General features: G+C 35.2%; 1 long non-coding RNA gene across 1 annotated transcript in view; it reads right to left on the reverse strand.

Moving 5' to 3' along the window:
• Window positions 1–23,166: 23,166 nt before the first annotated feature.
• Window positions 23,167–23,416, reverse strand: part of LOC309861262 — a 155,777-nt gene continuing 155,527 nt past the window's right edge. Inside the window, exon 2 of the long non-coding RNA XR_014309832.1 lies at window positions 23,167–23,247. This is a non-coding gene — a long non-coding RNA (uncharacterized lncRNA). The remainder of the gene's footprint in view (window positions 23,248–23,416) is intronic.

Below are 23,416 nucleotides of genomic sequence, written 5' to 3' on the forward strand. Positions count from 1 at the left end.
TTCCCTTATGAAAGAATTTTCCTTTTCTTCATCTTAATATGATGAAATATTACACTTTTACACCCTCCAAGAGAAATATTAATTCCACCAATCTTAGCAAATTAATTACATGTATCTAAAGTCAACAAGCATATTTATACTACAAGTGGGTCTACAAAAGAAAATGGGTCCATAATGTAGGTGTATCTCATTTATGACAGAATGGGACTTCAAAGTCATGTAGAGCAGTAATCCCAAATTCCAATGGATGTGTGGATTACTTGAGGCTGATATCAAAAATACATTCTAATTCAGTCATCTTGGGTCAGCCCTGTGATTATTCACTGCACACAAACTTACAGAAAGCATCACTTACTGAAGACTCTAATCTGAGCAGAATCTAGTATATATGGAATATGAAGAACAGGGTGATCACATGACTCTCTCCTGGTTCATTAAGTAGTAAAGGATCTAGATTTAATTAGTCATTCTAGTAAAGAAAATAATCATATCCTAAATTAGAAATTAAGGATGACAGATGAATGAGAAATATAGAGAAAAGGTACTCATCAGCAAATACACTACATAATTATTTTCACATATTTCTCAAAGTTATTATATCAAGCATAATACCCACCACCAGGTATTATGGAGGGCATGTGTTGCATGGAGCACTGGGTGTGGTGCATAAACAATGGATTCTGGAACACTGAAAAGAAATTTTTAAAAGTTTTTATATCCAACAACTGTATCATTCATAGACAATCAATATATGTAAGAATTTTTCTTGATCAAAAAACTCATGGACATTGTTACTGTCTTTGATATGTAACTAAAATGTAGTCAAGAAGCTGACATATAAAGGTAAATTTATGAAACAGCTAACAGTAGCTAACCTATAGTGAAGGCTTTCTTGGAAGTCATTAACTTATTATCTAACATGATCTTTGTAAATTGCATTACTTTGATTTTATTGTTATTCTACTAGCTTTAAAGATGAGAATACTGAAAAACATGGAAGCTATAGAAGCTATCCCAGGTGGAGTTGGGACGGTAAGTTCTGTTATTTCAATAGCAGAGCCTTAGCATGTAGGATATTGCTTTCAGAGACTTTTTTTAAATAGGTCTCTAAGATATCTGACAGGTTCAAATAAATTATATTTTCATTTATATTCAAATAGAATCATTGGTCAATAGTATTCTAAAATATATTAGTATTAAATGATTTTATCTTAAATTAGTAGGTAATGTCAATAAAATAATTATATTATTTTCCATTTTCAAAAATTTAAAAATCAAATTGTGATGGCTACAGATTATAGAATAAACTGAACATCATCACCATAATACAAAATGGCACTATCAGATTTGGTTTCAAATTATATTTCTGAATGTGTCAGAAATCATGAACTAAGAATATTTACTTAATTGAAGAATGTGATGATTATGCCTGACATTTTAAAATTTGCTTATATTGCTGTATATTTGAGTACTGATTCTAAATAGGAAACACAAGGGGACTTTTGGCAAATGACAAAGTTTATACATTCTAAGATAAATAGTTTTTGATTCACTTGTTTTTAAATAAATGGCTTTTTGAGTTTTACAATTAACTAACCAGTTGATATCTTTTAAAAAGAATTTGAGTTTTTAACAATTTAATGACAGTTTAAAAATAATTTTAATTTCTTACATTTGGAAAATGATTTTGAATCCTTAAAAACAATTGGTTTTCATACAAACATGCAATATTTAGCAAAAATGACTTCATTAACATTGTGGCTGATTCACAGGAAATTTTAGTTATTAATTAAGTGCTATGATGGTTATATATTGTGGAACAAATCTGTGATAACAAATTCACCCATTCAGTGACCAGGTATTGGATAGAACACAGGAAGTACCAAATAACCCTGTTTACTTACCCAGTTATAATTTTTTTTGGCATATATATATAATCCCTAAACTCTTTGTACCTTATATTTTCTCTGCTTTTTTATTCCATAATATTATCAATTTTAAAATACTGTATTTCTATTGCAATCCTTTTATCTCCCTTCCTTCTTTTTCATTTTATTATCTTAAAATTTTCACAATTTTCTCTCATTATTCAGTACTGTTTGATGAGCTTGATCTTCCACAGCTTTTGAAATTTGTTCTTAGTCTATGTTATTTGTTTTCCTTTCCTTCTGATCCAATCCTGTCTTAGCTACATTCAATTTTAGTGTAGGTGTTTTACATTTTTTTCAATCTCAATCTTCCACTGAATGAGTTCCATACTGTAAACAATTTGCTACTAAGAAATTGCTTATGTGTACAAGAATCTTATGGGAGATGGTGACAATTTAATACTCTCTCGGGTACTTATGGCTAGGTCGAGAGGAGAAGATCTTTTTAAATGAGGATTTCAAATTATTTTCAAGCATTTGATTTAAATAACTATAATTTAATAAAGATTTACATGGAACAGGAAAGGGATATTTCCCTAGACTTACAAATATTATGCAGATCTTTCCTCTTTGTGCAAGTTCTTAGAAAATGCAAATATTCAATGGATTCTAAAAATTTCTGAAAAATTGTATTTTTATTTCTTAAGTTTTTTTAATTATAATTCAAGTATAGTTAATATACTATATTAGTTTCTGGTGTACACCATAGTGTTCAACAATTGTATACATCACATGGTGCTTATCATGACAAGTGTACTCCTTCATCTCCATCACCTATATTATCCATCCCCCCACCTATTTCCCATATGGTAACTGTAAGTTTGTTGTTTATAATTAAGAGACTGTCTCCAGGTTTGCCTCTCTGTTTTTTTTCCCTAAATTCATTTATTTTGTTCTTAAATTTGACATATAAGTGAGATCATATAGTATTTGTATTTGTATTAATCTAACTTATTTCACTTAACTTTCATGTCATAGTAAATGGGAAGATTTCTTCCTTTTGTGTGGTTGAGATTTTTTTATTAAGAATTTATTTATTTATTTGACAGACAGAGATCACAAGCAAGCAGAGAGGCAGGCAGAGAGAGAGAGAGAGGAAGGGAAGCAGGCTCCCTGCCGAGCCAAGAGCCCAATGCGGGGATCGATCCCAGGCCCCAGGGATCATGGCCCAAGCCGAAGGCAGAGGCTTTAACCCACTGAACCACCCAGGCACCCCCTGAGTATATATATATATATATATATTTCATCCGTTTGTGTGGCTGAGTTATGTATATATATGTACACATATATCTCTAATATATATTATATTTATTTATTTTTATTATATTATGTATTTTATTAATCATATTATATTTATATATTTATTTATATATTTATATAATACATATTTTATATATTTATTTATATTTATTACCTTATATTATATTTATTATATATTTGTTTATATATATTTATATATATGAAAGATATGTATATAAAAAACTCAGCCACACAAAAGGATGAAATCTTCCCATTTACATATACATTTACATATGCATTTGTGTGTGTATGTATATGTATATATATATACATAATGAAGATGTGATATTATCTTCCTTATCCATTCACTAGTTGATGGACATTTGTACTTTTTCCATAATTTGACTATTGTTGGTATTGCTGCTATAAATATTGGAGTGCATGTATCCATTTCAGTAAGTATTCATCCCTTGGGTAAATACCTAGTAGTGCAACTTTTGGATGGTTGTGTAGTTCTATTTTTAAGATTTTGAGGAATCTCAATTTTGTTGTCCAGATTGGCTGCACAAGTTTGCATTCCCACCAAGAGTGTAGGAGGGTTCCGCTTTGTCTGCATCTATGCCAACACCTGTTGCTTCTTGTGTTGTAAAGTTTAACCATTCTGAAATTTGTATTCCCCTGATGAGAAGTGATGTTGAGCATATTTTCATATGTCTGTCTGCCATCTTTATGTATTCTTTGCAGAAATGTCTGTTCAGGTTTTCTGCCCATTTTTAAATTGAATTCTTTGTTTTTTGAGTGTTGAGATGTATCACTTCTTTATACGATTTGGATGGAAAACCTTAGTTGGATTTGTAATTTGCAAATAACTCCTCCCGTTCATTAGGTTGTCTTTTACTTTTGTTGATTGTTTCCTTCACTGAGCAGAAGTTTGTTATTTTAATGTAATCCTAATAGTTTATCTTTGTTTTACTTTCTCTTGCCTCAGGAGACATTTAGAATGAGGATAGTATGGCCAATATCAGAGATATAACTTCCTGTACTCTCCAAGGATTTTTATGGTGTCAGGGTAGAAACTGAATTCTCTAATCATTTTGAATTTATTTTTTATGTATGGTGAAAGGAAGTAATCTAAATGCATTATTTTCTATATAGCCATCGAGTTTTCCAACACCATTGTTGAAAATGGCATCTTTCCTAATTTTTGATGATTAATTTTTGATGACCAATTGGCCATATGATTGTGGGTTTACTTTGGGCTTTCTGTTCTGTTTTATTAATTTGCATATCTATTTTTGTACCAGTACCTATGGATTTGTTACCACAGGGCTGAAACGACACTTTATTTAAGCCTTTTTTAAAAAAATATTTTTTTTATTTATTTATTTAATAGACAGAGGTCACAAGTAGGCAGAGGCAGGCAGAGAAAGAGAGGGAAGCAGGCTCCCTGCTGAGCTGAGAGCCGGATGCAGGGCTCAATCCCAGGACCCTGAGATTATGACCTGAGCTGAAGGCAGAGGCTTAACGAACTGAGCAACCAGGTGCCCCAAATTTTTTAAAGGTTTATTTATTTATTTGACAGAGTGAAATCACAAGTAGACAGAGAGGCAGACAGAGAGAGAGAGAGGAGGAGGAATCAGACTCCCTGCCAAACAGAGGACCCCACATGGGACCTGATCCCAGGACCCTGAGAACATGACCTGAGCCAAAGGCAAAGCCTTAACCCACTGAGCCACCCAGGCAGCCTGTAATGACACTTTAAATCTCAAACTGTGATACTTCCAGGTTTGCTTTCCTTTTTCAGGATTACTTCATCTATTCATCATCTTTTGTTGTTCTATACAAATTTGGATTTTTTTTGTTCTATTTTGTAAATAAATTTTATCAGTACTTTTTAAAAGAAAGATTTTATTTATTTATTTATTTATTTATTTATTTATTTATTTGACAGAGAGAGATCACAAGTCAGCAGAGAGGTATGCAGAGAGAGAGAGGAGGAAGCAGGCTCCCTGCTGAGCAGAGAGCCTGATGGGGGCCTGGATCCCAGGACAATGATACCATGACTTGAGCTGAAAGCAGAGGAATAATCCACTGAGTTACCCAGGCGCCCTTATTAGTACTTTAATAAGGATTACATTAAATATAAGATTACCTTATGTACTATAGACATTTTAATAATCCTACAGTAAGATCCAACAAGAAGATCTAACAGATATTCCTCCAATCCATGAACAAGCAATATCTTTCCATCTCTTTATGTCATCTTCAGTTCCCTTCATTAATGCTTTATAGTTTTCAGATTACACCTCTTTGTCTATATCTAGTTCTAGGTATCTTATTATTTCTGGTGCAATTTTAAATGGGATTGCTTTCTTAATTTCACTTTCTGGTTCTTCAGTATTAGTGCATAGAAATGCAACAAATTTTTGCACATTCATTTTGTATCCTGTGACTTTACTGAGTTCATTAATAAATTATAAAATTTTTGGTTGAATTTTTGGTATAATTGAAGTGGTTTTTGGCTGAATTTTGTGGTAGCATAGCATCTGAAAATAATGAAGGTTTTACTACTGATTTGGCAGTTTGGATGCCTTCTATTTATTTTTGATGTCTAGTTGCTCTGACTAGTACTGCCTGTACTATGTTGAAAAAATGTGGTGAGAATGAACATCTTGTCTTGTCACTCGTTTTAGGGGAAAACTGAGTTTTTCACAGATGGTCTTAATTATGTGGACGTATGTTACCTCTAACTCTACTTTTTTTTTTTTTATTATTATCACGAATGGATGTCCTATGTCAAATGACTGCTTCTGCATCCAGTGAAAAGATCATATGTCTCTTCCATTTCTCTTATTTATGTGAAGTATCATATTGCTTAATTTGTGAATATTGAACCACCCTTGCATTTCAGAATAAAATTTTACTTGATTGAGTGAATGATTACATCACTCAATTACTTTACTCAATGATTACTTCACTTATTTGGTCTGAATCCAAATAATTCAGATTGCAAGTTTGTTTGTTTGTTTTTTTAGTACTTATGCATTTGTATTCATCAGAGATATTGGCTTGTAGTTCTCTCTATCTTTTGTGGTGTCTTTTTTTTTAGTTTTGATATCATGGTGATATGACCTCATAGAATGAAATTAGAAGGTTTTCTCCTTCTTCTATTTGTTGAAATAGTTTGAGAAGAAAAAGTATTAACTCTTCCTTCAAGGTCTGGTAGAATTCACCTGTGAAGCTCTATGCTTCTGGACTTTTTTTTGTTGAGATATTTTTGATTACTGATTTAAGCTCCTTGCTGGTAATTGGTCTGCTTAGATTTTCTACATCTTACTGCTTTAGTTTCGGTAAATTATATGTTTCTAAGTATTCATCCATTTCTTCTACATCACCCATTTTTTGACATACACATTTTCATAATATTTTCTTACAATTGTTAGTTATTTCTGTGATGTTGATTGCTATTTTTACTCGTGCAGGTATAATTTTGTTCATTCAAATATATTCTCTCTCTCTCTCTCTCTTTGCTAATGGTCTGACTAGAGGTTTATAAATTATATACTTTCAAAGAACCGTCTGCTGTTCTCATTGATATATTCTATTGATTTGTTTGTTTCAAATCATTTACTTATGTTCTGAACTTGATTCTTGCCTTTCTTTTGATCAGTTTGGTTTTTATTTGTTGTTATTTTCCTAGTTCCTTTAGGTGTGAGTTTAGATTGTTTATTTGAGGTTTTTCTTGCTTCTTGATGGAGGTATGTATTGCTATATACTTCCTCAAGAACTTTTCTTGCTGAATCCCAAAGTTTTTGTACCATTGTGTTTTAATTTTTATGTCCACGTAATTTTTTATTACTTCTTTGAGATTGTGGTTGAGCCATTCGTTGCTTAGTAGGATATTATTTAATCTCAATTTATTTGTGGTCTTTGAAGATTTTTTTTTTCTTCTGTTTGCTTCCCAGTTTCATATTGATGTGGTCAGGAAAGATGCATAAGTATCACTTCAATATTTTTTAATATGTCGAGGCTTTTTGTGAGCTAATATCTGATCTATTCTGGATAATGTTTCATGTTCACTTGAAAAGGATGTATTTTCTGCTCTTTTAGGATAGTAGGTTTTAAATATATTATTAAATCCATCTGGTACAGTGAGTCTTCAAATGACTTCTTTGTTGACTTTCTGATTGGATGCTCTATGTATTGACATAAGTGTGTTGTTAAAGTTCTCTATTATTATTTTACTATTGGTTATTTCTTTATGTTTGTTATTAACTGTTTTATGTATTTCAAAGCTCCCTTCTTGCAGAATATTTACAATGTAATATGCTTTTGTTGGATAATTCCCTTAAGGATTAAATAGTATCCTTCTTTTTTAGGTTAAAAGCCCACATTTAATGTCAATAATATAACTACTGTAAAAAGTTAGTAACATAGGAGAGAGACAAGATGGTGGGGAAGTAGGAGGAGGCGCTGTTTCAACCTGTACCCTAAAGTGAGCTGATTACCTACCAAAGAACTCCAATCACCTATGAAATCAGCCTGAGATCAGAATTATACACGTCTGGATCTCTATGGAGGCAGAAGATGCCAGTGGGCAGGTAAAGCGGGAGTGGGAACATCGGAATGATATTGGAAGATACACAAAAGGAGGGGGAGCCACCAGAGGTAACCAATTGAAAAGTAATACCCCAATATGACAGTTCCCTGTGTCTGGGGACCAGCATTAACTTGGAGACTGGTTGAAAGCACTCCAAAAGAGCGAAGGATCACAGGGGGAAATAGTGGGAATTGGGGTGGCTAGGGACAGGGGCTTAATTCTGCAGACCCAGGATAGCCTCCTCTGGTGCTGAGCCAGAGAGAGTGTGGCAGAGAAACCAGGTCTGGGTTCCTGAGCCACAAGCATGCCAGAGATTGCGTGGGGTCCGGTTCTTGTGAGGGGCTGGGAGCCTTGCCAGATGACAGAACGCAGCGCCCAGCTAACAAAGCCTGAGATGTGCGCGCCCCACCCTCTCCCCTGAGAGAGGTGCACGAAGGACCAGATTGGTGCTCTCGACACACGCCCCGATTTCAGAGACTGAGACACGCATGCCCCACAATCTCCCCTGAAATAGGTGCATTCAAGCCCGGTGCTCTTAGACCTGGAAAGACCAGGCCCTCCCAGCCTGGGCCTGTGGGAAAATCTCAGTGAGCAATTGCTACTTGGAACCTCTCTGGCAGTCTGGAGTTGCCCAGACAGCTGCTGCTGCTGTGGTTTAGGGTACAAGCAGAAAGTCGTGCATCCCCAGGGACCATGACACAGAACCAGCTCTGCCAGGGACCAAGGGGGAATTTAAATGGAATCTGCAGCACCCATAGGGGAACAGACTGAGGCTTCTCCCTGAAAGGGAGATCAGGGTGCAGTTTGCTTTAACCTAAAACTAAGAAACCATCAAAAGTCGTCAAGGCAAAGAAAAGAAGTGAACCAACATAAAAACCTTCAGAGAACAAAAGCCTGAAAAATCCGGTTTCCTCAGAGCCCACTGCCTTGAGGGGGGAGGGAGGACTTAACTCAGAGAACATCATTGACTGAAAACCCACCTGGCAGGCCCCTCCCCCAGAAACCCAACCAGAAAAGAAAAAAAAAAAGAAAGAAAGAAAGAAAGAAAGAAAAAGGAAAAAAAGACTACAAGAGAACAACCAACAGTACTTCCTAGGACAAATTTTATCTTTAACTCATTCCTACTATTCTGGTTCATTTTTTTTATAAAGATAATTTTTAACATATTTACCATCACAATGAGATGTCCAGTACATCAAATTCCATAAACCTTCTAACATGAAATTTTTGATACATATATCTGTGTTTTCTTTTGCATTTCAATTTTTTTTAATCAAAACAAACTTCCTAGCCCACACTGAGAATTTATAACCACTCTCCCATCTTTTTCTTTTGACAGTGTTTCAGTGTTTTTGTGTTTGTCCTGATAATATATAAATCTTATACTTGTTTTTTTTAACGAGGTTCTTACTTTATTTGCATGTGTGTGTGTTTGTTTGTGTGTATACTTTTTTTATCTTGTCATATACTATTATCAGTCTTTCTCTGTGTTTGTATACTTCATAAATCTCACATTGGGGCCCATTTGGGCTGAGTCTTCTCTTTTTTCTTAAATTTTTCCCCTGTCTCTCTCTCTCTCTCTTTTTATTTTTCTTTTCTTTTTTCTCTCATTTAGGTGGGGAATCCTGATTGCTCAGAAGTGTTCCACGGTGCACCTTGAATGCACCACAGTTGATAGATCCAGCTACATTTGTTCAGGCATCTCTTACCACAATGATTAAGAGGAGAAATGCCCAACAGAAGAAAAATAAAGAGGATGGGCCCTCTGCAACAGAGCTACTGGCTATCAACACAGACAATTAGTCATAAACATAATTCAGACTAACAATTATCCAGGCAATAGCTAGGTTGGAAAAGCCATGGATGACCACAAGGAGTTGATTAGGTCTGAACTGAAAGCCACCAGAGATGAAGTTCAAAATGTTAGAACACAACTGAAAGCTACCAGGGATGAGGTTTACAATGATCTCAGTGAGTACCAATATAATCTAAATTCTCTCAAACCTAGGGAAACTGAAACAAAAAATAGAATTAGTGATTTGGAGGACAAACAGATAGAGAGAAAGGATCAGGAAGAAGCCTAGAACAAACACCTTAGAAGCTAAAAGAACAGAATCAGGGAAATAAATGATGCCATGAAACATTCCAATGTCACAATTATTGGAATTCCTGAAGGGAAGGAGAAATAAAGAAGTCTAGAAGATATAGTGTAACAAGTTCTTCATGAAATTTTTCCCAATCTCATGAATGGAACCAGTATTCATGTACTAGAGGCTGAACAGACACAACCCAAGATTATAGATTCAAAAAAAAAAAAACCATTGTGGCATCTGATAGTCAAATTAAGGAATCATAATTGTTTATGTTATCTCTTGAAAGCCGCTAGGACAAAGAGGCTCCTTACTTACAGAGGAAAGCTCATCAGAATAATGTTAGACATGTCCACAGAGACCTGGCAAGCCAGAAAGGGCTGTTATTATATATTCAGGGCACTAAATGAGAACAACAAGCAGCCAAGAATACATTATCCAGCAAGACTGACATTCAAAATGGATGGAGAGATAGAGAGTTTGCAAGACTGGCAAGGCTTAAAAGACTATCTAACCACCAAGCCAACACTGCAGGGAATATAAAGGCGGGTTCGATAAAAGAGGAAAAATCTTAAATATAATTGAACAGAAATATAGATACAATCTAAAGAAAGAAAGACTTCAAAGGTAACACGATGTCAATAAAAACGTATCTATCAATAATCACTCTCAACGTGAATGGTCTAAATGTGCCCATAAAATAGCACAGGGTTGCAGATTGAATAAAACGACAGGACCCATCCATATGTTGACTACAAGAGACCCATTTTCAACCTAAAGATACAGCCACACGAAAATTGAAGGGATGGAGAAGCATCTTTCATGCCAAAAGACCTAAAAAGAAGGCTGGGGTAGTGATTCTCATATCAGAAAATGAGATTTTAAATTAAAGACTATAGTCAGAGATAGAGAAGGTCACTACATAATTCTTAAAGGAACTATCCACCAAGATGATCTAACAATTATAAAAATCTATGCCCCCAATATGGAAGCAGCCAATTACATAAGAAAACTATTAATCAAGATAAAGAGTCATATTGATATGAATACATTAAGAGTAGGAGATCTTAACACACCTCTCTCAGAAATAGATTATCGAAGCAGAAAATCAATAAAGAAACAAGAGCATTGAATGGCACATTGGACCAGATGGACCTCATAGAATTATACAGAATATTCCACCATAAAACAACAGAATACTCATTCTTCATTCTTCTCAAGTGCTCATGGAACCTTCTCAAGAATATACCACCTACTGGGTCACAAATCAGGACTCAAATGATACCAAAAGACTAAGATTATTCCTTGCATATTCTCAGATCACAATGCTTTGAAACTGGAGCACAATCACAAGGAAAAGTTCGGAAGGAGCTCAAAACCCTGGAAGCTAAAGACCACCTAGCTTAAGAATGCTTGGATCAACCAGGAGATCAAGGAAGAACTGAAACAATTCATGGAAACCAATGAGAATGAAGACACGTTGATCCAAAACCTATGGGATACAGGAAGGCAGTCCTAAGGGAGAAATACGTAGCCATCCAAGCATCCCTCAAAAAAAATTGAAAAATCCAGAACACACCAGCTGTCTCTACACCTTAAAGAACTGAAGAATCAACAACAAATAAAACCAACTCCACACAAAAGAAGGGAAATAATCAACATTAGAGCAATGATTAATGAGGTAGAAACCAAAGATACAGTAGAATATATCAATGAAACTAGAAGCTGTTTTTTTAAAAGAATCAATAAGATTGATAAACCATTGGCCACACAAATCCAAAATAAAAGAAAGAAAGCCCAAACTCATATAATTATGAATGAAAATGGAGAGATCAAAACTAACACCAAGGAAGTAGAAAAATATCAGAAGTTATTACCAACAGTTATATGCCAATAAGCTAAGCAACAAGGATGCACTCCTGGAAATCTACAAACTCCCAAAATTGAACCAGGAAGAAATTGAGAACCTGAATAGACGATATCTAGTAATGACATCGAAGCAGTGATCAAAAACCTCCCAAAAAACAAGAGCCCTGGACCTGAAGGATTTCCTGGGGGAATTCCACCAAAAATCCAAAGAAGAAATAATACCTATTATTCTGAAGCTGTTTCAAAAAATTGAAGCAGAAGGAAAATTTCCAGACTTTTTCTCTGAAGCCAGCATTACCCTGAACCCCAAACCAGGTAAAGACCCTACCAAAAAGGAGAATTTCAGACCAATATCACTGATTAATATGGATGCTAAGGTTCTCAACAAGATCCTAGCAAACAGGATCCCGAAGCACATTAAAAATATTATCCACCTTGACCAGGTGAGATTCATTCCTGGGCTACAGGGATGGTTCAACATTTTCAAATCAATCAATGTGATAGAACAAATTAATATGAGAAGAGGGAAGAACCACATGGTCATTTCAATTAATACAGAAAAAGCATTTGACAAAATCCAGGGTCCGTTCCTGATTAAAATGCTTCAACCTATAGGGATAGAGAGAACATTCCTGAACTTCATCAAATCTATCTATGAAAGACCCACAGCAAATATCATCCTCAATGGGAAAAAACCTGCAGCTTTCCCGTTGTGATCACAAACATGACAAGGATGCCCCCTCTCACTACTGTTGTTCAACATAGTATTAGAAGTCCTATCAACTGCAATAAGACAACAAAGAGAAATAAAACGTATCCACATTGGCAATGAAGAAGTCAAACTCTCCCTTCACAGCTGACTTGATTCTTTATATGGAAAACACAAAAAACTCCAACACCAAACCACTAGAACTCCTACACCAATTCAGTAACGTGGCATGATACAAAGTCAATGTACAGAAATTAGTGGCTTTCTTATACACTAGCAATGAATGTACAGAAAGGAAAATTAGATAATTGATTCCATTTACTATAGCACCAAGAACCATAAGATACCAGGGAATAAACCTAACTGAAAAGTTAAAGGATCTCTACTCAAGGAAATACAGAACACTCATGAAGGAAATTAAAGAAGACACAAAAAGATGGAAGACTATTCCATGCTCTTGTATGGAGGTGAATCATGAGAGACTATGGACTTTGTAAAACAATCTGAGGGGTTTGAAGTAGCAGTGGGGTGGGAGGTCGGGGTACCAGGTGGTGGGTGTTATAAAGGGCACGGATTGCATGGAGCACTGGGTGTGGTGAAAAAATAATGAATACTGTTTTTCTTAAAATAAATAAATTTATAGCTGTAATAAAAAAAAGAAAACACAAAAAGGTGGAAGACCATTCTATGCTCTTGGATCGAAAGAATAATCATTGTAAAAATGTCTATACTGCCTAGAGCAATCTAGTCATTTAGTGCCATTCCGATCAAAATTCCACTGGTATTTCTCAAAGAGCTGCAGCAAATAATAAATTTGTATGGAACCAGAATAGACCCCAAATCACTAAGGAAATACTGAAAAGCAAAAATAAAACTGGGGGCATTACGTTACCTGATTTCAAGCTTTACTAAAAAGCTGTGATCACCAAGAGAGCATGGTACTGATAAAAAAAGACACATAGACCAGTGGAACAGAGTAGAGAGCCCAGATATGGACCCTCAACTCTATGGTCAAATAATATTTGACAAAATAGGAAAAAATATACAGTGGAAAAAAGACAGTCTCTTCAATAAATGGTGTTGGGAAAACTGGACAGCTATATGTAGAACGAAACTTGACCATTCTCTTACACTGTAACCAAAGATAAACTCAAAATGGATAAAAGGCCTCAGCATGAGACAGGAATCCATCAGAATTCTAGAGGAGAATATAGGCAGTAATCTCGTCAATATCAGTCACAGCAACTTCTTTCAAGGTGTGTCTCCAAAGGCAAAGGAAGTAAAAGCAAAAATGAACCTTTGGGATTTCATCAAAATCAAAATCTTCAGCAGAGCAAAGGATATAGTCAAAAAAAAAAAAAAAAAAGAAATGAAAGAGGCAACCCATGGAATGGGAGAAGATATTTGCAAATGACAGTAGAAACAGAAGGTTGATATCCAGGATCTATAAAGAGCTCCTCAAACTCAACACCCACAAAACAGACAATCATATCAAGAAATGGGCAGAAAATATAAACAGACACTTCTCCAATCAAGACATACAAATGGCTATCAGACACATGAAAAAATGTTCATCATCACTAGCCATCAGGGAGATTCAAATTATAACCACGTTGAGATACCACCTTCCACCAGTTAGAATGGCCAAAATTAGCAAGACAGGAAACAACATGTGTTGGCGTGGATGTGGAGAAAGGGGAACACTCTTACACTGTTCGTGGGAATGCAAGTTGTTGTAGTCACGTTGGAGAACAGTGGGGATATTCCTCAAGAAGTTAAAATTAGTGCTTCCCTATGACCCTGCCATTGCACTACTGGTATTTACCCCAATGATACAGATGTAGTAAAAAGAAGAGCCATCTGTACCACAATGTTTATAGCAACTTTGGCCACAGTCGCTATACTGTGGAAAGAAACAAGATGCTCTTCAAAGGACGAATGGATAAGGAAGATGTGGTCCATATACACTATGGAGTATTATGCCTCCTGACGAATACCCAACTTTTGTAGCCACATGGACCGGACTGAAAGAGATTATGCTGAGTGAAATAAGTCAAGCAGAGAGAGTCAATTATCATATGGTTTCACATATTTGTGGAGCATAACAAATAGCATGGAGGATAAGGGGAGTTAGAGAGGAGAAGTGAGTTGTGGTAAATTGGAAGGGGAGGTGAATCATGAGAGACTATGGACTCTGAGAAACAGTCTGAGGGTTTTGAAGGGGTGGTGGATGGGAGGTTGGGGGAACCAGGTGGTAGGTATTGGAGGGGGCAAGGATTGCATGGAGCACTGGGTGTGGTGCAGAAACAATGAATACTGTTACACTGAAAATAAATTTAAAAAAATAAAACAAAACAAAACAAAACAAAAACAAACAAACAAACAAAAAAACAGATTCTGCAGCAGACCTCTGGGGGAAAGGACAATATATGGCCTTGAAGCTGAGTAGCTGGGATGCCTGGCCTTTTCAAGACAGAACGCCGCCTGCTTAATTTTTCTGTTATCTCCTCTTTCCCCCCAAGAGCACCTGTGGCTACTTAGATGAGTCCTTTGGATGTGCTTGCTCAGCTATAAACCTTATACTGCTTGTACAGACATATTCTGACCTCTTTCTTATTTATCTACAAGATGCATGACTAATATTTGACCTTCATCGACTCTTCTGTTAGTTACTGTTTCTATCTAATAAAAGCGAGACTTGGTAGTTACTCGGGGCAGCCGTCTTTTTGACTGTTGTACCCTGCTCCCAATCTTTTGCAGCTGACTTGTTTCTGTCTAATTCTTCTCCTGTTCGCTGACTGGAAGTGACAGCTATTAGCTATAATTACTTCACATTTACTCTATATAAAATGATCCAACATATAAAAATAACTTTTTTTTCTAAACTTATGGACATACAGAAATGAATATAAACAAAGATTCTGTTTTTCAAAGTTTATATTATCTTGAGGTCATGCAGTAACAGATATTGAAAATTTCTTTCATGTATGGGAAATATTTAAATTAATTATTTAACAAGACCTAATGTATTTTGAATACATACATATGTAGGTAGTCAGGATATTGTGGCACATTTCCAGTGGTTGATTTTTAAATAAAAGTCTAGTTTAGAAGTCACTATAATTTCAGAATGTTCTAACCATTGTGTATGCATATGTTTCTTTCATTATGTTCTGTTGTTTATATTTTACTTTTTAATACTTTTAGACATTTATATCAAATTTTAAAATATTTCCCTAGATTGTTAGTTACTGTCCCAGAATTAATTATCATTAACTGAAAAGGTCAATAAATATTTCCTATATATTAGATACAATGCTTAATGATAGAAATTTATAAAAAAAAAGAGGAGAGTGAGAGAAATTGTTTTCAGTGTGCTTTCTGTCAATGAACAGAGATATAAAATGCAAATTACATAAACCTATAAATGAGAAAAAATAAATATTGGTGGGTGTCATTGCAATTTTTTAAAAGGTATTATTTTACAGATTATCCATGGGACTGATCAAATGTGGAGGGAGGCAATGCTTCCCTCCTGGGTTAGCTAGAAGCTAAAGTCTAAATGAAGAGTAGCCTATAGAACAAAGCCCAGTGAAAGGAACACATTAAGAAGTAAGTTAAAACAAGAAAGTAAAGGAAATGGACATATGGATCAATGTACAGAAGACATATGTGCTGAAATTGATGAATGCATATAGAACAATAAAATAATTAAGACATTAATCAACTTATTCTGTTTTCTAGAGAAATGCACAACAATAGGCCAAAAGAGGAAGATGTTTGAAAAGATTGGCCATTTAATTTCATTGTTTTTGGTGTCTGTCCTAAATTTTTTATTACCTACAATATTAGTAATTTTTTGTTTGTTTTTTGTTTGTTTGTTTTGGAACAGAGACTATTGAACATTTTACCAGTAGAAACTTGAAATTCATACTTTAAAATAATTCCAACTCTTCAACTGACAATGGATTAGTTATCAGACGATTCCAAAAAGTATATCTGAGAGTTGAAATTCTTCCTCAACAAAAAGAGTTTAACTTACCAGTTGCTTGCTCAAAATTAACAGAAAATTGTATCTTCGTTTGATAATTCTCTGTCATTATAACATATCTCTTTTTCTAGCCTTCAGTTGAAAGACTAGGAGATTTCTCAGATGTGACACTTTCTTAACATGGAAGGATGATGTAAACACAACCAGGAAAGTCATTTGCTCTTTATTTCAAACTTGGCATCACTTGAAACATTCTGTAGTCAATTTCTTCACAACAAAATATTTTTAAGGCATGTGACTAATATGTTTGAATTCCCAAAAGAAAAATCTCTTAAATGTTTTCTATCAATCCTTATAACTATCTCTTAATTCTATTGGTAAAAAAAATACAAACTTCTGGTTATTATATTATAATTGCTACTAATAATTTAAGCACTTTGTTAAAAATGATGATTTCTGTTAAATAATGCTAATTACTGACTCAGTGGGTATCTGGTTGTATTTCAAAGTAGTTCATTTATTCGACTAACTTGGTGAATCGGATGTGCATTGTGCTTTGAGAATCCTTGCTATTAGCTTGCCATCCAATAGAGAAAGCAAAATAAACTTTTTGATCATTTGTTAAAAAACATTATTAAAGAGTAATAAAAAATCATTTTTAAAGACACACAGAAACAAAAAGAGTGTACTTCCTAATTCTTATGTCTGATTGTTTTGGAATGTAATAAATCTTACTAACATTAAACACTTTTAGCTAATTCACTCCAAAATAATTTTGGCTACTAGAGATATAATTAACAAAATGTCATTTATCTATTACATAATTCCAAGAAAATATTTTAATTAATAAAACTTAATCTTGCTTACCTAGAGGGTGTGGTGCATAAACAATGGATCTCGGAACACTGAAAAAATTAAAAAAAGAAAATTAATAGCATAAATGTACTGTAGAGAATTAAATAATGTTTTAACAATCATGTATTCAGCTAATATTTCTAAATGTTGACTTTTTCACTAATATGATCCAAAGTTATTTTTGCCAAAAGGAAGCATTTTTCAAAATAAAAATTAGATATGTAGTTTGTGTTAGGAAATATACAATTTTAGTATGTAGGAATAAAAAAGTCTCAACACTTTGAATTAATATTGTACTTTATTAAATTATAAGCATATTAACTTGGTATTAAATATGACATGAAGATAAATTATGGAAAAAAGAAAATGAAATTAGAAATTAAAATTAGAAATTGTTGCAATGACCAGGTTTTGGTTTATTAGTTTTGGTTTCGTTTTACTCAAATATATCTTAATGTGTAAACAGAATTCAAACTTATAAAATAGTTGCAAAAATATTGCAAGGGCCATCAAACTTTACCTCAATTCCTCATTTTTTAAAGTTTTACACTTTAATTCCAGTATAGTTAACATACACTGTTATATTAGTTTAAGTTGTACAATATAGTTATTCAACATTCTATACGTAACCTAATGATTGTCATGTGTTTTCTTTAACCTTCACAACTTGTTTCACTCATCCCCTTTTCACCACCTTTCTGGTAACCATCAGTTTGTTCTCTATAGTGAAGATTCTATTCCTTGGTTTCTCTCTCTTTCTCTATTTCCCTCTTTGTTTCATTTCTTAAATTCCACATATAAGTGAGAGTCTACGGTATTTGTCCTTCCCTGACAGACTTATTCAACTTACCATTTTACTTTCCATTTCCATCCACATAATTGCAAATGGTAAGATTTGGTTATTTTTAATGGCTAAATGATATTCCATTTTATACATATACCACAACTTCTTTATCCATTCATCTATCCATGGGCACTTTGGCTGCTTCCAAATTTGCAATTGTAAATTGCAATATCCCTATACTGCAATAAGCATATGGATAAGTGTGTCTATTTGAATTAGTATTTTATTTTATTTTGGTAACTACTTAACAGTACACTTATGGATCATAAAACATTTCTATTTTCAGCACTTTTTTTTTTTTTTTTTTTTTTTTTTTTTATAAACATATATTTTTATCCCCAGGGGTACAGGTCTGTGAATCACCAGGTTTACACACTTCACAGCACTCACCAAAGCACATACCCTCCCCAATGTCCATAATCCCACCCCCTTCTCCCAAACCCCCTCCCCCCAGCAACCCTCAGTTTGTTTTGTGAGATTAAGAGTCACTTATGGTTTGTCTTCAGCACTTTTAAAAGTAGTCTCTGCAGCCAGCATGGAGCCCCAAGGTTTGAACTCACCACCCTAAGATCATTACCTAAGTTGAGATCAAGATTCCAATGTTTAACAGATTGAGCCACCCCAGAGCCCCAATTTTTAACTTTTTGATGAACCTCCATACTGTTTCCCACAGTGCTGCACCTGTCTGCATTCTCACCAACAGGGCATGAGATTTCCTTTTTCTCCACGTTCTTGCCAATACCTTTCTTTCTTTTAATTTTTATTTTAGTTTTTCACACCAGAATGAGCTAATATCTCATGTTATTTTTGATTTATTTACCTGATGATCTGTGATACTGAGCATTCTTTCAGGTATCTGTTGTGTATCTTCTTTAGACAGTTGACTCTTCATGTCTTCTACCCATTTTTATTTGTATTATTTTTAGAAGGTTTCCATCTTATAAGTTAATTGATACTAACACTTATTGGATATGCAATTTACAAATATGTTATCCCACTTTATAGGTTGTGTTTTAGTTTTATTAATTGTTACTGTCAGTGCAGAACAGCCTTGTCAAAGGAGAGACAGAGGCAAGTTATTTTAAAAAAATCAATTACATTTTTATACAAACCAAAAAATAAAAATTCCTTTTTCAATTGTATCAAAAGGATAAAATTATTAAGAACAAATTTGCCCAGAAAGTTTACACTGTATATTAAAATTATAAAAAAATTCATTAAGAAAATGGAAGAATACGAGGAGACAAGAAGACGGGGAAGTAGGAGGAGGCGCCGTTTCAATCTGTACCCTAAAGTGAGCTGATTATTTACCAAAGAACTCCGATCACCCATAAAATCAGACTGAGATAAGAATTGTACATGTATGGATCTCTACAGGGGCAGGAGATGCCAATAAGCAGGTAAAGCAGAGTGGGGAGTGGGAGAGAGCAACCAGAGGTGACTGATTGGAAAGTAATACCCCAATATGAGAGTGCCCTTTGTCTGGGGACCAGCATTAACTTGGAGTCTGGTTGAAAGCACTAAAAAAGAGCAAAGCTTTGTGGAGGGAAATTGTGGGAATCAAGGTGGCTAGGGACAGGGGCTTAAGTCTCCAGACACAGGACAGCCTCCCCTGGCACTGAGCCAGAGTGAGGTGGTGAAACCAGGGTTTGTCCCTGAGCGGCCAGTGTGCCCAAAAATGCATGGGGTCTGGTTCTTGTGAGAGGCTGGGAGCCTCGCCAGAGGACAGAATGCCATGCCATACTATCAGAGCCTGAGATGCGTGTACCCCACATGCTCCCATGAGATAGGTGGGTGCCAGTCCGGGGCTTTTAGACCCATGCAGAGCTATTAAAGCCTGAGACAAACACACCCCACACCCTCCCCTGGGAGAGGTGGGCGAAGGTTCCAGCCTGGTGCTCTCAGACCCGGAAAGACCAGACACTACCAGCCCGGACCAGTAGGAAAATCTCAGTGTGCAATCACTGTTGGAACCTCTCTGGAGGTCTGGAGCTGCCCAGAGAGCAGCCACTGACATGGTTTCAGGTACAAGCAGGAGATCCTGCATCCCCAAGGACTGTGACTTGGAACCAGCTCTGCCAGCAGCTCTGCAGCACCCACAGGGGAGCAGACTGAGGCTTTTCTCTGAAAGGAAGGTCGGGGTGCAGTTTGCTTTCCTCTAAACCTCCAGAAACCATAAAAAGCTGTCAAGGTGAGAGAAAACAAACAAACTAACTAACAAACATAACATAAAAACCTCCAGAGAACAAAAGCCTGAAAAACCAGTTTCCTCAGAGCCCACTGCCTTGAAGGAGGAGGGAGGAATTAACTCCGGAAAAAAACATTGACTGAAAAAAACACGTGGCACGCCTTTCCCCAAGAAAACCAACAGGAAAGAAGAAAAAGGAGAAGAAGAAGAAGAAGAAGAAGAAGAAGAAGAAGAAGAAGAAGAAGAAGAAGAAGAAGAAGAAGAAGAAGAAGAAAGACTACAAGAGAACAACCACCACTACTTCATAGATAAAACTTTTATTATTAACTCATTCCCAATATTCTGGTTCATTTTTTTAATATGGATAATTGTTTAACCTCTTTACCATCAGAGAGATGTCCAGTACATCAAATTCCATAATAACCTTCCAACCTAAACTTTTTGATTCTTACACCTGTGTTTTTCTTTTGCTTTTCTATTTTTTAAATTTTTTTTAATTTTAGTTAAGTTTAGTCTAGTTTATTCTTTTTTTATTTTTATTTTCTAGTATTCATGCAGAGTTAAACTTCAGGGTAACCCCCTTTCCAATCAATGCTGTCCCGATAGGTAAACCAATTTTTAATCCCCCTTTATCTTAGGAAAGTTGAGTCCTTTAACAAAGATATCAAACATCCAAGAAGAATCAAAATAACTTTCCTCGCCCAGACTGAGAATTTATAACCATTCTCCAAACTTTTTCTTCCACCAGTGTTTCTGTGTATTTGTGTTTTTCCTGATAGTATATAAATCTTATACTTGGGGTTGTTTTTGACAAGGTTCTTCTTCTTCTTCTTTTTTTTTTTTTTTTGCATATATATACATATGTGTGTGTGTGTGTGTGTGTGTGTATACACACACACAAATATCTTGTCATATAATTTTACCAGTTTTTTTGTTTGTCTGTTTTTGTTTGTATACTTCATAAATCTTACCTTGGGGCCCATTCGGGCTGAACCTTTTCTTTTATCTTTCCTTTTTTTTTTTTTTTTCCTCTCTCTCTCTTTTTCTTATTCGTTTTTTCTCTCATTTGGGTGGGGAAATCTGAATGCTCAGAAGCATTCCAGGGTGCACCTTGACTGCACCATGGTCGATACATCCAGCTACATCAATTCAGACATCTCTCACCAAAATGACTAGGAGGAGGAATGGAAAACAGAAGAATAATACAGAGCATGGGCCTTCTGCAACAGAACTAATGGCTATAAACATAGACAATATGTCAGAAAGGGAATTCAGGCTAAAAATTATCCAGGCAATAGCTAGGTTGGAGAAAGCCATGAATGACCAAATGGAATTGATTAGGGAAGAACTGAAAGCGACCAGGGATGATGTTAACAATGGTTGGGAAGAACTGAAAGCCACCAGGGATGAGGTTCACAATGCTCTCAATGAGTTCCAATCTAATCTAAGTTCTCTCAAAGCTAGGGTAACTGAGAAATAAGATAGAATTAGAGATCTGGAGGACAATCAGATAGAGGAAAAGGATCAGGATGAACCCTGGAAAAAACAGATTAGAAGCCAAGAAACAGAATCAGTGAAATAAATGAAGCCATGAAATATTCCAACATCAGAATTATTGGAATCCCTGAAGGGAAGGAAAAAGAAAGAAGTCTAGAAGATACAGTGGAACAAGACGTCCATGAAAACTTTCCCAATATCACGAATGGAACCAGTATTCATGTACTAGAGGCAGAAATTTCTCCTCCCAAGATTATAGATTCTCAAAAGTCCTCGAGACACATAATAGTAAGAATGAAGAATTAAAAATGTAGGAAGACCCTCTTAAAAGCAGCCAGGACAAAGAAACTCTTATTTACAGAGAAAAGCCCATCAGAATAACATCAGACCTGTCCACAGAGACCTGGCAAGCCAGAAAGAGCTGGCAAGATATATTCAGGACACTAAAGGCAAAGAACATACAGCCAAGATTTCTTTATCCAACAAGACTTACATTCAAAATGAAGGGATAGATAAAGAATTTTCAAGACCAGCAAGGCTTAAAAGACTATGCAACCACGTAATAACAAAACCACACAAAACCCCCAGTTTCGTTTTTCTTTTTAAACATTTCCTTAGCAAATCAGGGTCCCTTCTTATTCCACACAGATTTTAGGATTATTTACTCCAGCTCTTTCAAAAATACTGGTAGATTTTTATCAGAACGACATTAAAGAGATAGATTGCTTTAGGCAGTATAGACATTTTAACAATGTTTATTCTTTCAATCCAAGAGCATGGAATGGTCTTCCAACTTTTTGTGTCTTCTTCATTTTCTTTCATGTTTGTTCTATAGTTCCTTGAGTACATATCCTTTACCTCTTTGGTTAGGTTTAGTCCCAGATATCTTATGGTTCTTGGTGCTATAGTAAGTGGAATTGATTCTCTAATTGACCTTTCTGTAGTTTCATTGTTAGTGTATAAGAAATCCACTGATTTCTCTACATTGACTTTGTATCCTGCCACATTACTGAATTGCTGTATGAGTTCTAGTAGACTGGGATTGGAGTCTTTTAGGTTTTCCATATAAAGAATCATGTCATCTGTGAAGAGAGACAGAGTTTGACTTCTGCTTTGCCCATGTGAATACCTTTTATTTCTCTTTGTTGTCTGGTTGCTGTTGCTAGGACTTCTAATACTATGTTGAAAAAGAGGGGTGAGAGTGGGCATCCTTGTCGTGTTCCTGATCTCAACGGGAAGGCTGTGAGCTTTTTCCCAGTGAGGGTGATATTTGCTGTGGGTCTTTCATAGACAGATTTTATGAAGCTCAGGAATGTTCCCTCTATCCTTATACTTTGAAGCATTTTAATCAGGAACGGATGCTGGATTTAGTCAAATGCTTTTTCTGCATCAATTGAGAGGATCATGTGGTTCTTCTCTCTTCTCTTATTAATTTTTCTATCAAATTGATTGATTTGTAAATGTTGAACCATCCTTGTAGCCTGGGGATGAATCCAACCAGGTCATGGTGGATAATCTTTTTAATGTGCTGCTGGATCCTGTTTACTAGAATCTTGTTGAGAATCTTAGCATCCATATTCATCAGTAATATTGGTCTGAAATTCTT

The sequence above is a fragment of the Mustela nivalis genome (genome assembly GCF_964662115.1).
Source record: "Mustela nivalis genome assembly, chromosome: 3".
NCBI lineage: Eukaryota > Metazoa > Chordata > Mammalia > Carnivora > Mustelidae > Mustela > Mustela nivalis.